The sequence below is a fragment of the Pristis pectinata genome, chromosome 11 (genome assembly GCF_009764475.1).
Source record: "Pristis pectinata isolate sPriPec2 chromosome 11, sPriPec2.1.pri, whole genome shotgun sequence".
Taxonomy (NCBI): domain Eukaryota; kingdom Metazoa; phylum Chordata; class Chondrichthyes; order Rhinopristiformes; family Pristidae; genus Pristis; species Pristis pectinata.
Genome location: NC_067415.1, coordinates 24,015,570 through 24,041,607, shown reverse-complemented (window position 1 = coordinate 24,041,607; position 26,038 = coordinate 24,015,570). Strand labels below are relative to the sequence as shown.

Here is a 26,038-nt window from a genome sequence, read left to right as displayed (position 1 = left end):
TACAGGGTCATGCATTGTTTACACAATCAGGATAGCATTCTGGTTGCTGGGAAAAGGAAAACCTATGAATACTTGAAGAAGTAATCAGAAGACTTCATCAATATAAAGTCAAATTCTAAAAAATTGTGTGCTTTTAAGGATAAAATAGACATTTATTTTGGCTTGGGAGTAGATGAAAATGGGGGGCAGTCAATTAAAGTTAAAGACATGATCAGAACTAGAAAATGCTACATTAGATTTACATCCAACCTTGACATGGTGTTGATTCCATTTCATCAACTATTAAAGAATGATGAACTCTGGCAATGGGTAAAAAAAAATCAGCACAGGACATAGGATCTATGCAAGAAACAGTGGGTCCTTCTGTGCATTACAATATCAACTTGTTTGCGATGCTTTTAATTATGGAGCTAGGTAATGATTAACCATGTCATTGTCAGGTGAATCCTATAGTTTATGCTTCATACACAGTGGGCAAAAATGTAAACTAATATCCTCAGATAAGAAGGACATATTTGGAGTTATGACATCCTACCAATTCTTAGTGGGAAGACTATTCACATGACCATAAATTTTGGTTGGCCATTCTGGACTGAAGTCTCCCAATATAGGATGGTGGCATCAAGAATACAAAATTGGGTCTCTACTTCTCACAATATCAATAACAATGAGTTGAGAGCATCCAAACAAAACATTACAGCAGACTTCTTGTCAAGACTACCTTATGAAGAAGTCACAATGCACATAGAAAATAAAGATTGCACTCTTTAGGTAGAAGAAGACAATTTCCGTGTCACAGATATGGAAGTAGCTGGAACCATGCAAAAAAAACCTCAATTTTAAGGCATTTTAAATGTATAGACTGATTCAGACAATGAATATGAAGGTAGTGGCTAGAGGATTCATCCAATGCCAAAGACACAGTAGGTCTAGTCAGTAGATTTGGATTGCAGAACACTATTAAATGTGTGGAAGTGACTACAAGTTCTAGTGGTGACATATACATTAATAGGAAAGATGTACTAAAAACATACTATTAATCAACAGCCATTTGAAGTCAGAGGTAAAGTATGTGGTGCCATGCATTATGGCAGAAAACACGATAGAGGAATTAATCTTTGTAACATACAATCTTCCAGAAGAGGTTGTATTAGAAAATGGTCTACAGTGTAAATTGTGTAAGAAATAATTTCTAAACAGCCATGGAATAAAATACCGTTTCCCTTCTTCTTACCAGTCAACTTCAAATGGAGAAGTAAAAAGTTCAGTTTGAGCAGTAAAGCAATATTGAAGGTCAGGGAAGGTCAATTGAACAACACCATGAAACATTGACTGCAGTGGTCCTTTCAAGCCACAGAACAACACCACATTCCACACTCCATAGCCATCCTGCCTAAACTTGATGTATGCCTCCTTTTTCCTGACCAGAGCCTCAATATCTCTCGTCAACCAAGGCTCCCTAAATTTGCCAGCCTTGCTCTTCACCCTAACAGGAATATATTGTCCCTGAACCCTTAATATCACACTTTTAAGAGCCTCCCACTTGTCAGATGTCCCTTTACCTGCCAACAGTTTCACCCAATCGACCTCTTCAAGTTCCCTCCTAGTACCTCCAAAATTGGCTTGCCCCAATTTAAGACCTTAACTTGTGGATCAGTCCTATCTTTCTCCATAACTATTTAAAGTTAATAGTTAATAGCTTTAAAGTTAAGAATTATTTCTAAGGATGAGTGAAAGAATCAGGAAAATTCACATGGACCAGTTGTTCCTGGTATACCATACATGCAAGAAGAGCCAAAAAGAATGTGGGATCAAAGATTTCTTTAAATGAATCACACAATTATTCAAGAGCCAAAATGTAATTTTTCTGAGATAACATCATTGAGTCCAGAGATGGATGACACCCTAACAACACCTGAATCTGCAAGTTTGACACAAGTATAATCAGTACTAATGTAAAAATCATAGGGAGCATGAAAGCTTGTGATCGGTTAAATTTCTCAACAGGTTTAATTGTTTTTATTTTAAGTGAACCAGTATAGTTTATGTAAATTTAATATGTGCATAATTTAATTTGGGAATATTTTAATTCCCAAAAATACATTAATACATTTCCCCCATGTTCCAAGCATTTCAGCTTCTCACAATGTGATTTTTTTTTTGTTCTTACTGAATTGAGAATTGCATTGTGTTTAAAGCATTCAGTGTAGGTGCTCAGTGATAAAGAAAAAAAAGTTGAGGATTTCAGTCATATTTTTACTCAGTCTATGGAACCCCATCATAATTTATTTATGCATCACAATCCACAATTAATAAAGGAATGTGCTAGAACTTGCTCTGGTATCATAGGTGCTACGTGACGTCATTATCTCATTTGTGTATTAATGTGCACTGGAGTAGAACTTTTGCATAAACTAGGCACAGCTTGTTTGAGCTTCTTGTGGCTCACATGTAGTAGTCTGTATGTTCTGCAGTGGAATTCATTAGAAATTAAGAACTCACTGAGTACACATGCCTTGCAGCTTTGAATGCGATTTGATGACAGATGGTATTTGCCTTGAAGAGACCGTGACTGCCATTTAGTTCATAAAAACATACCCAAAGGCTATTTTAAACCAGTTAGAAATTAGAAAATTTCAAATCTCCACTTGACTACTTGTCAATAAGTTGATGGTGTAAATGGTGTGCACTAACAGTTGGAAATGTGCTGAAAATGAAAGATCAACCAATGTCACGCTGCTTCTAACTATTGCTTCCATGGAAAAGAAAATAAAGAGCTTACACTTATGAGGTACTTTTCATAATCTAAGCAGAGCCTATAACATCTTACGACCAATTAAGCTCTATAGTTGCAGTGGCCACTGTGAATAATGAAGGAAACATATCAGCCAATATATGTGTGGCAAATCTCACACTCAGAAATGTAAAAATGGCTTAAGTATTTACTGGAGTGTCAGTATGGATCTTTAAAGCCAAATTTGGAATCCTAGAAAATCAAGCTTGAAGTATCTTGGGCATGCTGACCACTGTAGCCAGTTCTCTCAAGTACAGACCTGTTAGGTGAGGCGCCACAATAGGAGAAAAGTTTGAAAAACACATTTATAGATCTCATACCACACAGAGATCATTGACTGGTTAATTTAAGTTTGTGAAGTAATCCCCAAGTTGGCAAGTACTCAAGTTTTCTGGAAAAAGGACATTTCTGTTTTAAAAGCTTGGCTGGACATAATTCTCAAAGCATAAAAACAACCATGACAGCACATGCAACATACATAAATTCTAAGCTAAACCTTTGAGGCGGATCACATCAATGAAATAGGTCAGTCAGAGTACTTTCACTGAAACATGTACTAGAAATTAATGCTGAAGGGGTTTTAAAGTTTAGCCCATTGTATAATCACTGAATTTCTAGGAAAATTGTACACTTACTAAATAAACAGACTTAGAAATAATAATAAAAAATAACTAAAAGCATCTCCTTAGTCTAGATTCTCTTCTCTACTAATAGATTTAGAACAGCCTCAAAGCTTCAATGGGAAATTTGCAGAACGTGAGATAGAATTATTTTTATAACTAAGATTTCTTTCTAAGTTCAGGCAATAAATAGTTAAGTGTTACAGAAGATTGGCATGCTATGCTTCTCTTACTAACTGGAACTCAGTGCTTCATGAACTTTAGAATCCTATTGTGTGGAGTGATCCAAGTCTTTCAGAGGTGTGTTTCACTGTTTGATATGTGTACTTTCCATTACTTGTAGTCATAAGTAGAAAAGACACTTTTCAGCAATATTTATTGAAGGCTTCCTATTTTCCCCAGCCTCCAAGCATACTGCATCTCAATGTGCAATTTGAGATAAATAGGAGGTTGCTGTTTCAATAATGAGGGGAATTTTACATTGGGAATATTTTCACTATGTTACTAAAATAAATAGAATTGGTAGTTTACATGCCTTCATTTTACTCACTTATAAAATATTCTTCAAGAACAAAATTAAATGCAGTAATATAAATGTCTTTAGCATAATGGCAATGGTCGCAGGGAAAAAAGCTTTGCCACGCCGTATGTAACAAATATTGCAGAGAATTGATAAAACCAATTTTGATATAAGGTCACTGACTTGAAAAATTGGTAAATTGGTGTATTATTGTCACATGTACTGAGGTAAGTGAAAAACTTTTCTTGCATACTGTTCATACAGATCACTTCATTACAACAGTGCATTAAGGTAGTGCAAAGTAAAACAATAACAGAATGAAAAATAAAGTGTTACAGTTGCAGAGAAAGTGCAGTGCAGGTAGACATTAAGGTGCAAGGCCACAACCAGGTACTTTGTGAGGTCAAGAGTCCATTGTCACAGATGTTCCTTGACCCACTGAGTATTTCCAGCATTTTGTTTTTATCTTTGACAGTTTTGACCTCAGTTCAGCCTCAAGGGCATAACTTAGTCTGCTATCAAAGCCTATCTGTGGGATTTAGGACCTCAAGGCCCTGCACTGTTGGGAAGTTGTAGGTATGTGTGGCCTGTTGCTCCCACAATATTCCAGTCAAATAATTACTTGTATGAGAGATCCCTAGCTTTCCTCACTTTAGAAAGTACTTTTGCTTCCACCCTTTTGAGGTACTTGTCTTTGGTATTTGCCTATGTTGAAATCCATTGGCTACTGTTTTAGCCTGTTCACATTTTGAATATGTCTTTGTTTAACATTTCCATTTACACAGCTTGTAATACTTACCTGTAAACCACTTGCAAACCTGGATATATGGCTTTCTCTCCAGTCATCTATGCCACTTATAATATAATGAACCATAGTAGTCTCAATTCAGATTCTTGTGTATCAATACCAGTTGCATCTTGTCAATTTCGGTACCATTTAATTATCCTGATTCTTTGTCTCCTACTACTCAGTTTCCCAGGCAGGGCAATAATTTCCTTTCAATTCTATGAACTTTAATTTTAGCTATAGCTTATTATGTGTGACTTTGTTAAATGCTTTGCAGAGTCCATATAATTAACATGCATCGATACTTGAAAATCAAAGAACTGCAGATGTGAAAATCTGAAATAAAAATGGAAAATACTGGACCTACTCAGCAGGTCAAGCAGCATCTGTAGAAAGAGAAAGATTTAATATTTCAGGTTGAAATTCTTTAACCAAAACTTCATCTCTGTCTGCCACTTTGGTCATCTCCTCAAAGGATTCAATCAGGTTTTCCTGCATTGAAACAACCTTTCCAAATCCTGACCTTGCCTTTACAAAGAGTATTTTCACATTTCCCTCCTGTGCTGAAAATTTTGATTTGTATTAGTTTTCATTTCCACAGATGCTCTTTGTTGAGGAGGAACATTGCAAATCTCGACATATTACCAAGAATCCCTATCTCGGGTTTCTGAAAGAGAGCATTCAGTTATCTAATGTATGGCAATGCAATCATTGTAGAAATCATTTCCAGAGCTGGATTAATTTTCCAGTAACTGACTAGCAATACCCTAATTTGAAAAGTTAACCTTGACAGTGAATGTCAATAGGCTATCTAAACTTAGCCATATCCTATCACATCCATAGATGTTTTTAATAGGAATTAATTCAGAACTTACTGGATTGAACCCTGCATTGTTTGGACTAAAATGTTATCTGCTCAATTAAAATCTTACCCAGAGCAACCTTTGCACCACAGGTAAGAGTAAAGGGGTGAAAAGTGGGATAGTGGTGGCAAGTGCGGACACGTGATAGTGTGGAGAAAAAAAGAAGAAAAAGTACACATAACTAGACTTGAGTGTAAAATTGTAGCTTGCCGATTGAAATGGCCATGACAATACAAAGAGCAGGAATCTGTTTGCACCGGGATTGCATATGTGTGAAAACAATTGCAACGATTAAGATACTCTATGGCTGTGCAGGTCTTTAAGTAATTACTGAACCATTTAAATAGTCAATAACCATACCTAAGACAGTATTGGTTTGTAATACAAAGCAATTTTTAATTACATTGACATTTTAGTATTATTTTCGACACTTAAATGAAATATGACAACAATGAAATATGTCATGATAGTGCTGTGAAGCAAAGTGAATGAAAATCATGCAAATATATGAAGATGTTATTAGGGACAAGCAAGTAATATACTCCAAACATGCATAACAGACCAGGACTGTACTCTTTTGATTAATGTTTCAACAACAAAAGACCAGCCAAATAAAGATCATTTCAGGATTAGGCTGCCCACTTAAAAAATCACAACACACAGCGGACATAGTTTTATACAAAAAATGTCTTGAATGACTCAACTGCCCTCAAGTATTCAATGGTTTCAAACTAGAATTAAAAAAAATCATCATTTCTTGATGTATGGCAGTTGTCCAGATTCCTTGGAAATCATGCATTTGAAAGTATGGTTCTTAGGCTGTGGTCACATACCATTTGACCATTTATTAAATGGTATTCTTTTCTATTGATGAATATTGTGGGATAATGCAAAGACTTTTGAATAACCACATTGATACAGTTGATGGTCCCCTGCATCCTGGGAATGCCACATCTTTCATGCCAGTCTTTTCTGATGATGGATGCTGCCGCAATTTTAAGATAACTTGCAACACATCAAAACAGGTATTTGGTATAGAATTCTGCAATCATGCTGATTCTTTCCATTAGAAATATAATAAATGAGAGTATGACTACACCATGTGGCCCCCATGCAAACCTTACTATTCAATAAAATCATGGCTGATCTGATTGAGGCCTCAATGCCATTTTTTTGCCTATTCCCTGTAAGTCTTGATTCCACTACAGTCCAAAAATCTATCTGAGCCCCTGAATATGTTCAATGACTCAGTCTCCACAGCTATTTCAGTAAAGAATTTCGGAAGTCCACAACCCTCCGAGAAAAGAAATCCCTTCTCACCTCCATGTTAAATGGGCAACCCCTTTCTCTGAAGCTATGTCCTATAGTTCTAGATTTCCCCAGGAGGGAAAATATCCACTAAGTACCTACCATATCAAGACCACTCAGTATCTTGAGCAACACACACAAAATGCTGGAGGAACTCAGCAGGTCAGGCAGCATCTATGGAGGGAAATAAACAGTCGACTTTTCAGGTCGAGACCCTTCATCAGGATTGTATCTTACATGTTTTAATTGTTTGCATGGAGTCTATGTGCTTCTACAGAAAGCATATCCTTATGTTGCTCCTTGGTTATAAAAAAAAGAGAATAGAGGGACTAGTTTTGAATTTCTCTAGCAAAGTGTTGGTACTGACACAGTGGGTCAACAAGCATCCATGTACTTTCACTTTCTATTATGCTATAGTCTAGTCACAGATTCATTTATGGCATCCTTGGTGCATCCATACATTGCCATAAATGAATGCCAGTCAATGCAGTTTTCCTTCTGGGTCTTTCAGGTGGTGTCCAACAGTGTGCAGTCTGCACCTCAAAGCCAATTCTGAGATTCTAGCTACATACAGAGGTCTCATTGCAGATGCAGATGTTCATGACGTTTGTGAGGCCCACTTCTGTATTACTGAAAGGGCACTTGCCTGAGCAGATCACAGATCAAGGAGTTCATTGCTGGGGTTCAGCCTTAGCAGGTCCCCTTTAGCTAATATGCTTTCCTGGTTCTCTTTCATGCCCTTGAACAACCCAACGCCGTACCTAACTCCCAACCATCATCCTACCTCCCAATGAATGACAACTGACCCCTATCATTTGACAATCAGAAGCAGTGGACTGCAGTTCTCATTGCTCCCCACCAGTCCCCAATCATTAACCACCCTTCTGATCCCTGATCATTGAACCTTCTTTCAATCTGTTACTGCCAACTATCCTTCCAACTCTTGATACTGTCACCTTCTTTCCTTCCGGATCAGTGACACCGCTTCCCCTTGCTGATTGCTGATCTCCCTTAAAGGCCTTTCATAATGATAAGGCTCATTAGCACAATAAGCCTTTAAAGGAAATGTTCATTGAGCAACTACGCACCAACTATTTATAATGCCTTTATAGGTGGCACTCAGTTTCTAGACTTCAGAGTTACATAACTCTTTGCGAGAATAAATAAATAGCTTCAGCACTGAGCACAGATAATCACTAACGAACAACAATTGCAGCTAAAGAAATAAATAAGTATCTGTGATACCTATAGATTTAAAAAAAACTTATAGTGTTCCCCTTGAGCTAAACATGAAACATGTTCGTGACCAAGAGGTAAACTGCTTTTATGTGCTGGCAATACACAGCAGCTTACACAAAACATGAAACATGTTATTAAAGTAAAAAAGGGTGGGCAGCATGGTACATTTTATAATTGGTGTTAGTATTCTCACATGGGAAGAACATTGTTAAGATAAATTATATTGCTATGCTTTTGGAAACCATCCAGTGAAAATGCCAAGGCAAATTGATGGTCAACGTTTCAGGTGATTTATAACTGAAAAAAATATTTATTTACTCAGCAAATATTTTCACAAGGTTTAATTCTGGAACATTGTGTTCTGAATGTTCTTTATTTCACAATGAGCAGGGTATTTTGTGTCCATCATTCAGACTATGCTATGCACAACACATGAAACTGTGAGTGTCAAATACAGTTTTAGAAATAAGCCACTCAATTGATGCAATGAGAAATGCAGTAGAAATCACACAATAGCTGGAAATGAAGGCATTTTGGCATATAGTGGTGGAAGGCAGTTTTGACTCATTTTGCCGAGTTTCCAGTTTCATATTGCTGAGGGAAAGTTGAAGCAAAAGTCAGATGACTAGATTGCTGAGACATTGAGGAGAAAATCAGCAAAGGTGTACACCATGTGGTAGTTTCATCCATGCTGTGGTTTGCAGCAGCATTTAGAGATGCGTGAGAATAAGAGACTAAGAAACATAGAAACATAGAAAAACTACAGCACAATTCAGGCCCTTCAGCCCACAAAGCTGTGCCGAACATGTCCCCACCCTAGAAATTACTAGGCTTACCCATAGCCCTCTATTTTTCTCAGCTCCATGTACCTGTCCAACAGTCTCTTAAAAGACCCTAGCATATCCGCCTCCACCACCGTTGCCGGCAGCCCATTCCATGCACTCACCACCTCCTCTATACCTACTCCCCAGCACCTTAAACCTATGTCCTCTTGTGGCCACCATTTCAGCCCTGGGGAAAAGCCTCTGACTATCTACCCTATCAATACCTCTCATCATCTTATATACCTCTATCAGGTCCCCCCTCATCCTCCGTCGCTCCAAGGAGAAAAGGCCGAGTTCCCTCAACCTGCTTCCATAAGGTATGCTCCGCATTTCAGGCAGCATCCTTGTAAATCTCCTCTGCACCCTTTCTATGGCTTCCATATCCTTCCTGTAGTGAGGTGACCAGAACTGAGCACAGTACTCCAAGTGGGGTCTGACCAGGGACCTATATTGCTGCAACAATACCCCCGGCTCCTAAATTCAATTCCCCGATTGATGGAGGACAATACACCATATGCCTTCTTAACCACAGAGTCAACCTGCGCAGCCGCTTTAAGCGTGCTATGGACTCGGACCCCAAGATCCCTCTGATCCTCCACACTGCCAAGAGTCCTACTATTAATATTATATTCTGCCATTGTATTGGACCTACCAAAATGAACCACTTCACACTTATCTGGGTTGAACTGCATCTGCCACTTCTCATCCCAACTATGCATCCTATCTATGTCCCTCTGAAACCTCTAACAGCCCTCCAAACTATCCACAACACCCCCAACCTTTGTGTCATCCGCAAACTTACTAACCCACCCCTCCACTTCCTCATCCAGGTCGTTTATAAAAATTACAAAGAGTAAGGGTCCCAGTACAGATCCCTGAGGTACACCACTGGTTACTGACCTCCACGCAGAATATGACCCTTCAACAACCACTCTTTGCCTTCTGTGGGCCAGCCAGTTCTGGATTCACACTGCAATGTCCCCTTGGATTCCATGCCTCCTTACTTTCTCAATAAGCCTTGCATGGGGTACCTTATCAAACGCCTTGCTGAAATCCATATACACTACATCTACTGCTCTCCCTTCATCGATGTGTTTAGTCACATCCTCAAAAAATTCAATCAGGCTCGTAAGGCAGGACCTGCCCTTGACAAAGCCATGCTGACTATTCCTAATCATATTATACCTCTCCAAATGTTCATAAATCCTGCCTCTCTGGATCTTCTCCATTAGCTTACCAACCACTGAGGTAAGACTCACTGGTCTATAATTTCCTGGGCTATCCCTACTCCCTTTCTTGAATAAGGGAACAACATCCGCAACCCTCCAATCTTCCGGAACCTCTCCTGTCTCCATTGACGATGCAAAGATCATCGTCAGAGGCTCCACAATCTCTTCCCTTGCCTCCCACAGCAGCCTGGGGTACATCTCATTCGGTCCTGGCGACTTATCCAACTTGATGCTTTCCAAAAGTTTCAGCACCTCCTCTTTCCTAATACCTACATGTTCAAGCTTTTCAGCCCGCTGCAAGTCCCCACTACAATCCCCCAGATCTTTTTCTGTAGTGAATACTGACACAAGGTATTCATTAAGTACCTCCACTATTTCTTCCAGATCCATTCCCACTTTCCCACTTGATAGGCCCTATTCTTTCACATCTTTTCCTCTTGCCCTTCACATACCTGCAAGGGAGTCCTTCAATAACCACTTGCTTTTGGATGGATGAAAAGAATAGAATAAATTTAATAAGGCTAATGCCTGCTCCAGAAAATTGCAACAACTATGTCATCTCAAATCATACATTTAGAGGTTAACTCCAATGTCTCTTACTGAAAATTATACTTCTAATCATGATTCTTTTGAAGATTGAGACCTTGACATCCAACTGGGAAACAGCTCAGGAGGAGATCCAACCTTCTGAAGAAACACCTAATTCCTTTCATTCTTCTGGCTCCTTATACACTACTTTTTCAATGCTTCAGTCATTGGCAACCCATCTGATACACCATGAAGGACTAGGTGATTTTAATGGAGCTTTTATAGGCTGCATGCCACAAAAGAGGCAGTGAGGATTTAACAGGAATTGCAGCTCCAAGTGTGGCAATGATTATTCCTCTGGCAATGCCTGGCTAGTCATCAGAATATCCAGCCTCTTACAGCTATGCAAAGTATCAGAAATGGCAGTCAGACAAAAGACAGCTACTCCCTCAAGCCTATCTGTTATGTCCAAAGTGCAGCTTATAAGAAGCATATACTTTATTTCCTGTCCTCTCCCATCCTTTCATCAGGCACATCCACCAATATCTGGGAGAGGTGATAAAAACAGAGAAACACCACCTGGCCTAAGTTGGCTGAAGGAGGAGGAGGAAACCTCTGAAAAATTCCTCTCTAATACTTGACAGTGGTTGACAGAATTCCAGGGGGGCATATTGATTGGAAGACCAATCTATCATTCCCTTCCACTTCTTTTGCAAGTGATATACACCACAGTCAGGCCTCGTTTTGTACATTTGCAGCAAATGCCAATTTATTCCACATGTTAATCACTTTAAGTAAAAAGAAATATCTACAGATCTCTAGCCTGCATCTATGCTTGCACAACATTATCATATCCCCTGTCCTCCCCTATCTATTTAACTCAGTAAAACTATCAATATGGATTGTTTCTCACCATTTGAAAAAAATCCCAAACACATCCCTGGAAATACTGTGTTTTTTTTCAGGAGTAACATCTTCAGCTCTCTTAGCATAGAATGGTAACCAGTGGGGCTGTCAATTGCATACCTGACTTTCACAGCATCTCTATAGCACCCACTTTGTGATCAGACCAAATCTGGATACAGTATTCTTAATGAGGTTTATGTAAGGGTATGTCAATATCTCTTGTTTATAATGCTTCAGAGTATCATCTACTGTGACATGCAAATCTGAAATTTGCATGATATACTTTGGTATTGGTATTGGTTTATTATTGTCACTTGTACCAAGGTACAGTAAAAAGCTTGTCTTACAAACCGATCATACAGGTCAATTCATTACACAGTGCAGTTACATTGAGTTAGTACAGAGTGCATTGATTTAGTACAGGTAAAAAACAATAACAGTACAGAGTAAAGTGTCACAGCTACAGAGAAAGTGCAGTGCAATAAGGTGCAAGGTCACAACAAGGTAGATCATGAGGTCATAGTTCATCTCATTGTATAAGGGAACTGTTCAATAGTCTTATCACAGTGGGGTAGAAGCTGTCCTTAAGTCTGGTGGTACGTACCCTCAGGCTCCTGTATCTCCTACCCGATGGAAGAGGAGAGAAGAGAAAATGTCCCAGGTGGGTGGGGTCTTTGATTATGCTGGCTGCTACACCACGACAACGAGAGGTAAAGACAGAGTCCAAGGAGGGGAGGCTGGTGTCCGTGATGCACTGGGCTGTGTCCACAACTCTCTGCAGCTTCTTGCGGTCTTGGGCAGAGCAGTTGCCGTACCAAGCAGTGATACATCCAGATAGGATGCTTCCTATGGTGCATCGGTAAAAGTTGGTGAGAGTCAAAGGGGACAAACCAAATTTCTTTAGCCTCCTGAGGAAGTAGAGGCACTGGTGAGCTTTCTTGGCCGTGGTATCTACGTTATTTGACCAGGACAGGCTGTTGGTGATGTTCACTCCCAGGAACTTGAAGCTCTCAACCCTCTCGACCTCAGCACCATTGATGTAGATAGGTGCATGTACACTGCCCCCTTTCCTGAAGTCAATGACCAGCTCTTTTGTTTTGTTGACATTGAGGGAAAGGTTGTTGTCATGACACCATTCCACTAAGCTCTCTATCTCCTTCCTGTACTCCGACTCATTGCTATTTGAGATACGGCCTACAACGGTGGTATCATCTGCAAACGTGTAGATGGAGTTAGAGCAGAATCTGGCCACACAGTCATGAGTGTATAGGGAGTAGAGGGCTGAGGATGCAGCCTTGTGGGGCACCAGTGTTGAGAATAATCGTGCCAGAGGTATTGCTGTCTATCCTCACTGATTGCGGTCTGTTTGTTAGGAAGTCAAGGATCCAGTTACAGAGGGAGGTGTTGAGTCCTAGGTCTCGGAGTCTGGTGACAAGCTTGCTTGGAATTATTGTATTGAAGGCAGAGCTGTAGTCAATAAACAATAGTCTAACGTATGTGTCTTTACTGTCCAGATGCTCCAGAGCTGAGTGTAGGGCCAGGGAGATGGCATCCGCTGTAGACCTGTTTCGCCAATAGGCGAATTGCAATGGGTCCAGGTTGTCTGGTAGGCTGGAGTTGATGCGTGCTGTGACCAACCTCTCAAAGCACTTCATGATGGTGGATGTCAGAGCCACTGGTCAGTAGTCATTGAGGCATGTTACCTTGCTTTTCTTTGGTACTGGGATGATAGTGGTCTTCTTAAAACAGGAGGGAACCTGAGATTGAAGCAAGGAGAGGTTGAAAATGTCCACAAATACTTCTGCCAGTTGATCAGCACAAGATCTCAGCACGCGGCCCGGGACACCATCTGGGCCAGTGCTTTCCTCGTGTTCACTCTCTGGAAGACTGATCTTACGTCCTCCACTGTGATCACAGGTTCAGCTGCATTGGTGGCTGTCAGGGTGGATGGTGACAATCCACTTGCCTTTTGTTTAAAATGTGCATAGAATGCGTTAAGTTCATCAGGAAGGGATAAGCTGTTGTTAGCTATGCAGCCTGACTTCGTCTTGTAACCTGTTATGGCATGTAAGCCCTGCCATAACTGGTGGCTTACTTACACACACTTGGTTGTGGCCCAAGCTGGCACAAGATAAGATAGAATATCTTTATTAGTCACATGTATATCAAAGCACATAGTGAAATGCATCTTTTGTGTAGAGAGTTCTGGGGGCAGCCCGCAAGTGTCGCCATGTTTCCGGCACCAACATAGCACGCCCACAACTTCCTAACCTGTGCGTTTTTGGAATGTGGGAGGAAACTGGAGCACCCAGAGAAAACCCATGCAGACACAGGGAGAACGTACAAACTGCTGCTTTTATCAACATTAGATAACACCCACCATGCACAGGTTAACTCCTTCAATATATTCAATGTTTGCAGTATCTTTATTATTTAAAGTCAATGGCCCAATACCTTGAATTTAAAATGTTCATGTTTGCATCTGAAATTACTTGACTGACTGATTAATTCATATCGCTCCAAAAAGCTGGGCCAGATTGAAGTTCATTATTCTCCCTAAGTGAACTGTCAAAGGACTGTCAAAGGCAGAGAGAAAACAGTATCAGGTTTATTATCACTGACTTATATGACGTGAAATTTGCAAAGACATAAAAATTATTATAAATTACAAAATAAATAAATAATGCAAAACAAAAAGGAATAACAAAGTACGTTCATGGGTTCATGGAGCGTTCAAAAATCAGATGGCAGAGGGGAAGAAGCTGTTCCTGAATTGTTGACCGTGTGTCTTCAGGCTCCTGTACCTCCTCCCTGATGGTGGTATCGAAAAGAGGGCATGCCCCAGATGGTGAGGGTCCCTAGTGATGGAAGCCCCCTTCTTGAGGTGTCCTCAATGGTGGGGGGGGGGTGTTGCCTGTGATGGAGCTGGCTGAGTCTATACCCTCTGCAACTTCTTGCGATCCTGTGCATTGGAGCTTCCATACCAGGCTCTGATGCAACCAGTCAGAATGCTCTCCACCATACAGCTGTAGAAATTTGCAAGAGTCTTTGGTGACACACCAAATCTCCTCAAACTCCTAGTGAAGTAAAGCCGCTGGCACACCTCCTTCGTGACTGCATCAATGTCTTGGGCCCAGGATAGATCTTCTGAGATGTTGACGACCAGGAACTTGAAGTTGCTCATTTTTTCCACCGCTGACTCCTCAATGAGGATTGGTGTATGTTCTCCCAACTTCCGTTTCCTGAAGTCCACAATCAATTCCTTGGTCTTGCTGACATTGAGTGAGAGCTTGTTGTTGTGACACCACACAAACAACCGATCTATCTCACTCCTGTACACCTCCTCGTTGTCATCTGAGATTTTACCAACAACAGTGGTGTCATCTGCAAATTTATAGATGGTGTTTGAGCTGTGGTCCGCCACACAGTCAGGAGTGTAGAGAGAGTAGAGCAGTGGACTAAGCACGTGTGCCTGTGTTGATTGTCAGTAATGTGTTAATCAGCATCTGTGAGAGAATAAATTACAGGGAGAGAAGTGGTAAAATGGGATTGCATTTAGAGCCAGTATAGACTTGACAGGTCGATTGTCCTCCTCCTGTGTTGTAAGGAAATATATATAAAATGAAGGAAGCAAAGCAAGCTTGTCAGCAGCAGAAGGCCATCAAATTCATTTGAATGTCTCTAAACTGACCAGAAATTTTACTAAAATAAGCTTCATTTCTTCTTTCAGGTGAGCAGAACTTTAAATAAAAGCTGCCTCACTTTCGTTCCTCTTAAATGTATTTGCATAAATGTTGCATAATCTTTTGCATGGCAGTTTATAAGGATAAAAGCAAACTTTTATAAGCAACAATGTCTACATATGTTAAAAAGGATTCTCAGCTATTCTGATCTCTCTTAAGCGACACTCTTTCCATTTCACTCATTTGAATGTAGTCATAGACACAGCTCAATTAAAAAAAAGCTTCTATGTTACAGGATAAGGATTTCCAATCTGTGTTGCCAGGGTAATATACATGCTGAATTAGACCATCACATTTGACTTCTTTCCAGAAACTCCATTCTGCACAAAGTAAAATAAATAAATACTGAAATTCTTATTATATATTTTCTCAGGTCATTAACAGCTGCCTTGGATATACTTCCAGGTTTACCATTTCTTAAGATCATTCAATTTTCCCTGTCCACCTCAATTGTCAGATTATCAATTCTCATTTTTTTCAATAATTAACAAAAACATTTGATGGCCCTCTGCTGCTGACAAGCTTGCTTTGCTTCCTTCATTTTATATATATTTCCTTACAACACAGGAGGACAGATCAGCCAGTCAAGTCTACGCTGGCTCTAAATGCAATCCCAGTTCTCTCCCTGTAACTTCTTCTCTCACAAATGCTGATTAACACACCACTGATTCTCTTACTACCACCTTAGCTGTGGGCAATTTACAGCAGTCAATTAACCTAGCAACCTTTGGGATGTTGGAGGAAACCAGTGCACCCAGGGGAAACCCACACGGTCGCAGAGAGAAAGTGCAAACTCCGCTCCAGATATCAGAATTGATTCCAGGTCCATGGAGCTGTGAGACAGCTACACTACCTGCCATCCAGAAATTGAATCACATGGTGCTACACAATTACAAATGTTTATTCAAGGAAAATGTGAAAACACATGCAATGAGAAATTTGACCACTTAGTTCTGGTCACCTCCCTGATGTTATGAGCACAGAAGGTGCACAAAGCAACATGTTATTTTGAGTGTTATCAGGTGAAATTCAGTCATATTTTCACTATAACTTTGCAAATTTAAAGAGCCACTTTCATAGATTTATATTTCCCAGATTTCCTTTAGACATGGCAGCAATTTGGTCCATCAGGTCAATGCTGACTGTCAGAGCACTCCCATTCCCCCACTTATTTCCCTGTAACCTATTCTTTTTCACATGCCCATTTGTGAGGATTGTGGGATTAGGGTGTGGTGGACTGTGCTTATGTTGAGCTTCATGGTTTCCTTAAAAAGCCAGAGCTCTAGGTAAATTCCAGGGGTTGGAACAATGTCAACAACAGTTGTTGACTGACAAGAGAAATCCAGGGAGTTTGCATGACAGATTTATTCTTACTCTGTCCACATGATCCAGCATACTTCAGGTGTTGCTTTGTACAGAGGGTTGGAATCTTTGAGTTTCTTGGCTTTTGATTGCTTGTGCTCCAGGGAATGCAGCTGAGCATCACAAAACCATTGTCATGGGGCCACCAGATGCCTAGTGCAAAATACCTTCAAAATCATCAAGATGCAATTCTGGTGTCTGTGCAACTCGGGAGACACCCTTCAGTGCCGGGAGGTAATAGGCAGCAAAATAATGGGGTCCCCTCACACCACTTGCCCTTCATTTGCAATTACCAAGGCCCCATGTTGAGAAACTCCCTCTCTCCCTCTCTGCACTGCAACTTCTGTAGACTCTTAACCCTTAACCCATGTCCAAACCCTTGACAAGTGAAACCTGCACATGCGGTTGATCATGACCAATAAGCAGCTTCTCATGAAGTGATAGGAATTCTTCAGCTGCAAGTTCAGTGTGAACAAAACAACAGGCACTTAATCAAAGCTTTCCTACCTTCCAAATGGTTGCGTGCCTCAAACAGCCAGTCATCCCCAATAGTTCAGGGTTAATGAAAGATATACATGAGATTGCTACAATCAGTTGTGCTCCTGAGAATTTCTCAGCATACTCAAACAAATCATTCATTCCAATCAACTGGATTAATTAAGGAGCTTTACAGAGAGATTGAAGTTTCCACATCCAAGACCACCTTCAATTGACAAACTCAGTTTTAGTGAAGCCTGGAAGGACTTCAAAGCTGTAATTCATGACTAAATCACATCAGACTCTACAGCTGCTCTGACATGCTTTTTGAACACTATCAGGATGCAGCACTGAGTCAAAAGGAATTTCTTATCTGAGGCTCCAGCAGGATATGGGACCTTGTGCTTATCGGTGACATTAATAGATCAGTATTGCCACATAGAACACTATTGCAAAAACACACTATTATGCCGACCAGCTGGCCTTGAACTTCAACAGTGGAGATAATGAGGATGGCAAGACAGTGGACAGGCATCCACCTCTGAAGTCAAATTCCAACTACAGGATAGTAACAGCAAAATTGACAGTGTCTGCATTATTACATGGTAAAGTGTGAAGCAGAACTGATGAATAAGGCTTACCATTTAATTAAGACATTTCACCTTCCAGCTGAAGATATCTACGTGTGCAAAATGAGTAGCTGAACCTTAACTGGGAATATTTTGCAATCAGTATGATTGGAGGAAACAAAATGTCCTACATGTCCAAACACACTCTATTAGCATAATGGCTGTAAGTAAAGTTTTCAAACATGCCTCATTGTTGCAATTACCATATATCTACTGGCTCTATGTGACCTTACAGAAAAACCTCAGCAACAAGACAGGTCCAAGGATGGACATATGTTTTCTCTGAGTGTTTAGAAGAAATCAGCCTTTGATAGAAACAAGGGAAGGAAGAAATTACAGATCCAGAAAGTTGCATAATTTGAGTAACTAGCAATAGTAAAACTCCCTGAAACTGGTCATCTGACATATACGTTCCAGTTAACACCTATCATCCATGCAATAATTCTATATACTTGCTGAAGGAGATTGCCAAGGTGCTTCAGAAGTTCACACACATTTGAATAATGAGTTATCTCCTCAATTTGTCTTCTTTTAACTACATTCAAAACACAAACAAGTGACAAAGGTCACACAAAAACATCTGCATCACATTTTACAATCTTTTGGAAGCCTAGTAATTACATCTGCCCTCTTCATTGAAGCCATGTCGCTTGAGTGATTGAAAGGCAAGATTTTCATAAACTTTTAGGAAACCTAATAATTATATCTTGATATCAACCGATCACCCTTGTGCTTTCCCTCTATGATAGCCTCCCGCTTTCCTATGACTTTAGGAAAAGAAACTGTCAATTTGAAGTTCACTTAACCAGTCTAATAACCCGCCAAGGAACAAATGTAACTCTTTGAAATGATTTGGGACAGAATGTCCCCACGTCAATTAGCCTTTCCACAGTTGCAACTAGATAAAGTTTCAAGGTCCATGGCAGGCTTGTTGATTAGTTTAGTTGGATATGAGAATTTTGTTTGTAAATATGCTTTTTACCCAAAATTTCCATTAGGATTCTTTAATACTGTGGAGTAGGAAGTGCTGTGTTCATCTCCAAAGATCTCCAAGAGCATCCGCTGGGTTAGAAGGTCTTGAAGGTCCCTGTGAATGGAAGATCCAAGTTGCTATTTAAATGTTCATTCTCTATATGTTGCTGCTTTGCATATAATGGAATGAAGGGCAATACTTGAAAGAACTGGCAACCATTCAAGTGGAGTTGATTTAAAGTTCCAAGATTATGCTCATTAATGAATGGAGTTATATGTCAATGAGTATGGCTTGATGATCGAAGGCTTAGACAGGAGTACAAGACTCAGCTGTTGAAAATATATGCAGGATGTACAGAAAGAGCTTTTGCAGCCCAATTTATGCTGGCGAGCTTGCAGATGATGTTCATTGGTTTCTTTGTTACATTATAGTCCAAACTAGGCATTATAGCCCTTATATTTCTAGGCATTGCACCATCCCCTCTTTGCAATCCCCTTCCACCCACCCCACCTGACCCCCACTACCTCACACCTTCTCTTAGAACTATGATTTTGCGAAATAATCTTTTATGTGTACCTTATAAAATGCCTTTTGGAAATCAAAGTATACTAAATCTACAGGTTTCACTTTATCCATCCCGCTTTCTATATCCTCAAAGGACACAAAACATAGGACAGTACAGCACAGGAACAGGCCCTTTAGCCCACCATATCTGTGTTGCTATGATGCCAATCTAAACTAATCCCATTTGTCTGAACAAGGTTCATATCGCTCTTTTCCCTGCTTGTTCATGTGCCTGTCTAAATGCTTATTAAATGTTACTATCATATCTGCTTCTACCACTTCCCCTGGTAGCACATTCCAGGCACCTATCACTCTCCGTATAAAAAAAAACTTGCCTCATAAATCTCCTTTTAACTTTCCCCCTCTCACAAACCTATGCCCTCTAGTATTTGATATTTCACCCCAGGTAAAAGACTCTGACTATCTACTCTGTCTATGTCTCTTATAATTTTATATACTTCCATCAGGTCACTCCTCAGTCTCCAGCAAAAACATTCCAAGTTTGTCCAACCTCTTCTTATAGCTAATACACTTCAAACCAGGCAACAGCCTGGTGAATCTCACCTGCACACTCTCCAAAGCCTCCACATTCTTCCTGTAATGCGGTGACCAGATCGCCACACAATACTCTAAATGTGGCCTAACCAAAGTTTTATACAGCTGCAACATTACTTGCCAACTTTTATACTCACCACCTCGACTAATGAAGGCAAGTATGCCGTACACCTTTTTTAACACCCTGTCTATTTGGGTTGCCACTTTCAGGGAGTTATGGACTTGTACCCAAGATTCCTCTGTTATATCTGCTCCTAAGGGCCCTGTATTTACTACTTTTCTCTTGCATTTAACCACCCAAAATGCACCACCTCACACTTGTCTGTATTAAACTTCATCTGCCATTTCTCCACCCAAATTTCCAACTGATCTATATCCCACTGTATCCTTTGACAACCTTCCTTACTATCCACAGTTCCACCAATTTTTGAGTCATCTGTAAACTTGCTAATCAGACCACCTACATATTCATCCAAATCATTTGTACATATTACAAACAACAGAGGTCCCACTACTGGACTTCCACAGGTCTCCAGTCAGAATAACACCCCTCCACAACTACCCTCTGTCTTCAATGACCAAGTTAATTTTGAATCCAATCTACCAATTCACTGTGGATCCCATGTGACTTAATCTAATGGATCACCCTACCATGAGTTACCTTGTCAAATGCTTTACTAAAGTCCATGTAGAAACACCCACTGCCCAACCCTCATCAATCATCTTCATTACCTCTTCAAAAAACCAATCAGGTTTGTGAGACAAAGCCATGCTGACTATCCCTAATCAGTCCATGCCTTTCTAAATGCAAGTAAATCCTGTCCCTAAGAATCTTCTCCAATAATTTCCCCCCGACTGATGTAACGCTCGTTGGTTTATAATATCTGGGATTATCCCTATTGCCCTTCTTAAATAAATGAAAGACATTGACTATTCCCCAGTCTTCTGGGACCTTGCCTGCGGCTAAAGAGGATACAAAGATCTCTGTCAACACTTCAGCAATTTCCTCCCTTGCCTCCAGCTGTACCTTAGGATAGAGCCCATCAGGCCCTGGGGACCTATCCATCTTAATGTTCTTCAAGAAACCCAACACCTCCTCCATCTTACTATCGACATGCCCTAGAATATCAACATGCCTCTCCCTAATCCCACTGTCATCCATGTCCTTCTCCTTAGTGAATACTGATGCAAAGTACTCATTTAGTAACTCGTACATTTCCTCTTGCTCCATGCATAAAATCAATCCCTTGTCCTTGAGTGGACCTAGCCTTTCCCTAGCTACCTTCTTGTTTTTAATATACGTATATATGCCTTGGGATTTTCCAAAATCTTAATTTCCAAGGACATTTCATGGCCTCTTTTAGCCCTCCTGATATCTTGTTTTAGTTTTTTTCCTGCTTCTTATATATTCAAGGGCCCTGTCTGACTTCGGCTTCCAAAACCTTACATATGCTTTTCTTTTCTTTCTGACTGAACTTACAACATCTCTCGTCAAACCTTGCCAAACCTTGCCATCCTTGTCTTTCTTTCTCACAGGCACATGTTGGTTCTGAAGTCTAACCAGCTGGTATTTGAAAGGCACCCACATGTCAGATGTGCATTTACCCAGTAACAGATGTTCCCAATTTATTCTCCCCAGTTCTTGTCTAATACTGTTGTAATTAGCCCTCCTCCCCTAATTTAGCACTTCTCCCTAGAGTCCAGTCTTATCCCTATCTATAACTACCTTAAAACTTATGGAGTTATGAGTACTGTTCCCAAAACGCTCTCCCACTGAAACTCTGATCATTTGTCAGGCTCATTTCCCAATACAAGGTATAATATGGTCCCTTCCCTGGTTGGACTAAAACATAATGTGTCAAGGTGCCCTCTGGATACATCTAACAAGTTCTGCCCCGTTCAAGCTGCTGGCACTAAGGGAGTCCTAGTCAATATTGAGAAAATTAAAATCTCGCAATACAACAACTGTGTTGTCTTTATACCTTTCCATGTTCTGCTTGCATATCTGTTCCTCTATCTCCCACTGGCTATAGGGAGGCCTAAGATATAACCCTATAACAGTGACTGCACCTTTCTCATTCCTGAGCTCCACCCATTTGGCATCACTGGATGAGCCTTCCAGGATGTCTTCTCTAAATGCAGCTGTGATATTCTCCCTGATCAATAATGCAAATTCTACCTCTAAGCATCTGAATTCCTTTTGGAAATCCAAATATACTAAATCTACAGGCTACCCTTTATCCACCCCGCCTTCTATATCTCAAAGTGCTCTAATAAATCTGTCAAACATGATTTCCCTTTCAAAAAACTATTATGGCTCAGCTTTATTATGGTTTTCTAAATTTTCTGCTATTTAGTAAAGGATTTCAGCATTTGCTCAATGATAGACATTAGGCCGATGCGAGGCAAACTGGCCATGGGTTTCCTGCTTTCTTCCTCCTTTCTTGTTCAACTTAAACTAGTCCAATAGTTTCCATAATCAAGGGCATTTTGGAAGATCCCAATCAATGTATCCATTACCTCCTTTAAGAGTGTAGGCTCCAGTCCATCAGGCCCAGGAGACTTGACAGTCTTTAATGCTATTAATTTACCTTGAACTTTTCCTTTGATGATAAATGTTTGTTTTTTCTTTATTTTGCTCCCTAATTTTCTACCATTATTGGGATGCTTTTAGCTTTTTCTACCATGAAAAAAAATTCTAAATAGTTATTGTAGTCTCTGATCAAAAGCTTTGCCAAAGGGCTTGGTCTTAAGGAATGTCTTATAGGAGGAAAGGCAGGCTTGGGAGTGAATTTCTAAGTATTGCCTTGGTAGCTGAAAGTACAGCTATCAGTTGTGAATGATTATATTTATGAATGGCTCAGAGACCAGTACTGGAACAGTCCAGGTTATCTCAGATGGGGGTTTGTAGATCAGTAAGGTTAAATCCACAGTAAACAGAATGTGTATGGGTATCTTTTGATTGCAAGGGTCGCAATTACTGAAGTCACACAGAGTGAAGTTTAACATAAAGTTCACTCCATGAATTTACACAAAATATAGGTATAGCTCTAGAATTGTTTGATTCTTATCTCTTTTGGTACAAATTGGAAAAGTAAATGATTAAAATGTCAGTCATGGGATTCTCTTTGTAATTACACCTGTAGCCATTTAACCATTAATAGCACTGACAACATCGAAGTTAATGGAAATAAAAATCTGCAAAGCTGTTTTTATTTCCTAATGACAGATTGAAAACCTGCCACACAAACAACAGGACTAATAAGATCCATGGTATTTCAGCTTCAGTTTTGATCAAATTTGCGACAATGGGAAAAGAGGAATACTTGCTTCCAGTCCAGTAACAGTAACTTGCTTCCAAGTGCACAGAACCTTTATAAGGCTTTGGGGTTGCCAAAGCCTTTGGTGTTCCAAGATAAACCTGTGGAATGGTGATCTTCATACCTGTGTTATAGCAAAATGAACTCAAAACAACGTGCAAAAAGACCTGTTAAGAAAATGATTGCGAGGAATGTAAATATTGAGAAAAATGCCTAACTATATAATAATATAATGTTATGGGATGAGAAAATAAAAGAAGATATTAAAATAGCAATAAAAGGGCAATACTTAAATTATAAGATTCACAGGGAGAATTTTATTAACACCACACCCTTCCAGGGAGCAAACAAATATGTCTTTCTCAAATTAACCGATTATTTGTATTGATAGCCCTAGGTGAATTGCTGTGTTGCAGTACAAAAAAAATCAAACCTTAAAAACAATAAACAACAACTAACCATTTCTCCAAATGCAGCCTAATCTGTTCCTCTGTTTGCAGTGCTCCCCAGAACATGGAATAGTGCAAAATGAACAGTTTTCGTTAAGCAATAAAAATTTAATTACAAAACATTACTTAAGTCCTAAGTATTTTAAGAATTTTGGATATATATCAACAAAACCTTTACTTCTTATATTCTCCAGCAACCCAGTAATTATAGTAAACAAAGTCAATAGATTTGTTTTCATTCCACAGATAACAAAGATTAAGCAGCAACACAAAGACCTAACCTTTCTGGTAGAGTAAAACAAACTGGATTCTAGAGTTTAATTCCTTATATATACAAGAAAAAGTATTTTGTACATGCACATAATAGAAATAGGAGCAATGGAAGCCATCCAGCCCCTGAAGGCCTGCCCCAGCATTCAACAAGATAATGCTGATCCTTTACCTCAATCACCATTTGCCTGCCCTATCCCATATGCCTTGATTCCTCTAATATCCAGAAATCTGTTAATCTCAGTTTTGAATACAATCAATGACTAAACCTTCACAGCCAACCGGGGTAAAACTTCCAAAGATTCACCACTTCTTTGAATAAAGAAATTTCTCCCCATCCCTGTTATAAATTACCTATCCCTTATTTTGAGACAGTGATACCTACCTCTAGACCCTGTAGCTAGGGGAAACATCCTTCCCTACTAAGCCCTTTTGCAATTTTTTATCTGTTAATGAAGTCACCTCATTCTTTCAGACTCAAGAGTATAGAGGCTCAGCCTACTCAATCTCACCTCATATAATAAACCAGCCAACCTAAGAACCAATCCGGTGAATCTTCACAATATTCCCCCTGTAATAAGCATATCCTTTTCAGGTAAGGACAACAAAATTGTACAGAAGACTCCAGACGTGCTCTCATCAAGCACTAATTGCTTGCTCCTCCTGTACATTAGCTTTCAGTGCTTTGTATACAAAGACACCCAGGTCCCTTTAAACAGTAACATTTTCCGATTCTCACCATTTACATAATCCTCACCATTTCTGGAATGGATGACCTCACATCTTCCCACATTGCTCTCCATCTGCTGTGTTATTGCTCATCCAACCAACAGATCAGATCTAAGCTCTGCAGTCCTGCCACATGCAGTCGTGAATGGTGGTGGACAATTAAATAAATCACTGGAGCAGGAGACTCCACAAATGTCCCCGTTATCAGTGATGGAGGAACATCAGTGCAAAAGTGAAAGCTGAAGCATTCGCAAGAATCTTCAGCTGGAATTACTGAGTGGATGATCCATCTCAGCTTCCTCAAATTCCCTGCATGATTGATGCCGGCCTTCAGCCAATTTGATTCACTCAAAGTGATACCAAGAAATGGCTAAAGGCACGGGATACAGCAAATGCTACAGGCCCAAACAACATTCCGGCAATAGTGTTAAAGACTTCTACTCCAGAACTGGCCGTGCCATTGGCCAAGCTGCTCCAGTACAACTACAACACTGGTGTATACCTGACAAAGTGTAAAATTGACTAGGTATCTCCAGAACACAAGAAGCAGGACAAATCCAACCCAGCCAATTACCACCCCATTAGTCTACTCTCGATCATCAGCAAAGTGATAGAAGAGATAATTAATGGTCCTATCAAACAGCACTTGCATAGCAACAAACTGTCCACAGAACTCAGTTTGGGTTCCACCAGTCATTCAGCTCCTGACCTCATTGCAGCCTTGGTCTAAACATAGACAAAAGAGCTGAACTCCAGAGATGAAGTGAGAGTAACTGCCCTTGATATCAAGGCAGAATTTGATTGAATATGGCATCAAGGAGCACTGGCTAAAATGGAATCAATGGGAAGCAAGGGGAAAACCGTCCACAGCTTGGAATCATACCTAGCACAAAGGTAGGTGGTTGTGGTGGTTGGAAGTTAATCATCTCGACCACAGGGCATCTCTACAGGAGTTCCTCAGGGTAGTGTTCTCGGCCCAATCATCTTTAGCTGCTTCATCAATTGTAAGGTCAGAAGTTAGGATGTTTGCTGATGATTGTATAATGTTCAGCACCACTCCTCAGATAATGAAGCAGTTCACATCCAAATACAACAAGACCTGGACAATATCCAGGCCTGGGCTGATAGGTGGCAAGTTACATTTGCACCACACAAGTGCCAGGCAGTGGCGATATCCAACAAGAGAAAATCCAGCTATTACCCATGACATTCAATGGCATTACCATCATTGAAACTCCCACTTTCAATATCCTGGGGGTTACCATTAACCAGAAACTGAATTAGAGTAGCCATATACACAAGGTGGCTGGCTACAGGAGCAGGTCAGAGGCTTGGAATCCTCCAGGAGT

General features: G+C 40.1%; 1 protein-coding gene across 1 annotated transcript in view; it reads right to left on the bottom strand.

Annotated features, from left to right (window-relative positions):
• LOC127575827 (stAR-related lipid transfer protein 13-like) overlaps positions 1-17,527 on the bottom strand; it is a 425,779-nt gene extending 408,252 nt beyond the window's left edge. Inside the window, exon 1 of the mRNA XM_052025973.1 lies at positions 17,231-17,527. The gene's annotated coding sequence lies outside the window, so the exon portion shown is untranslated. The remainder of the gene's footprint in view (positions 1-17,230) is intronic.
• Positions 17,528-26,038: the final 8,511 nt, after the last annotated feature.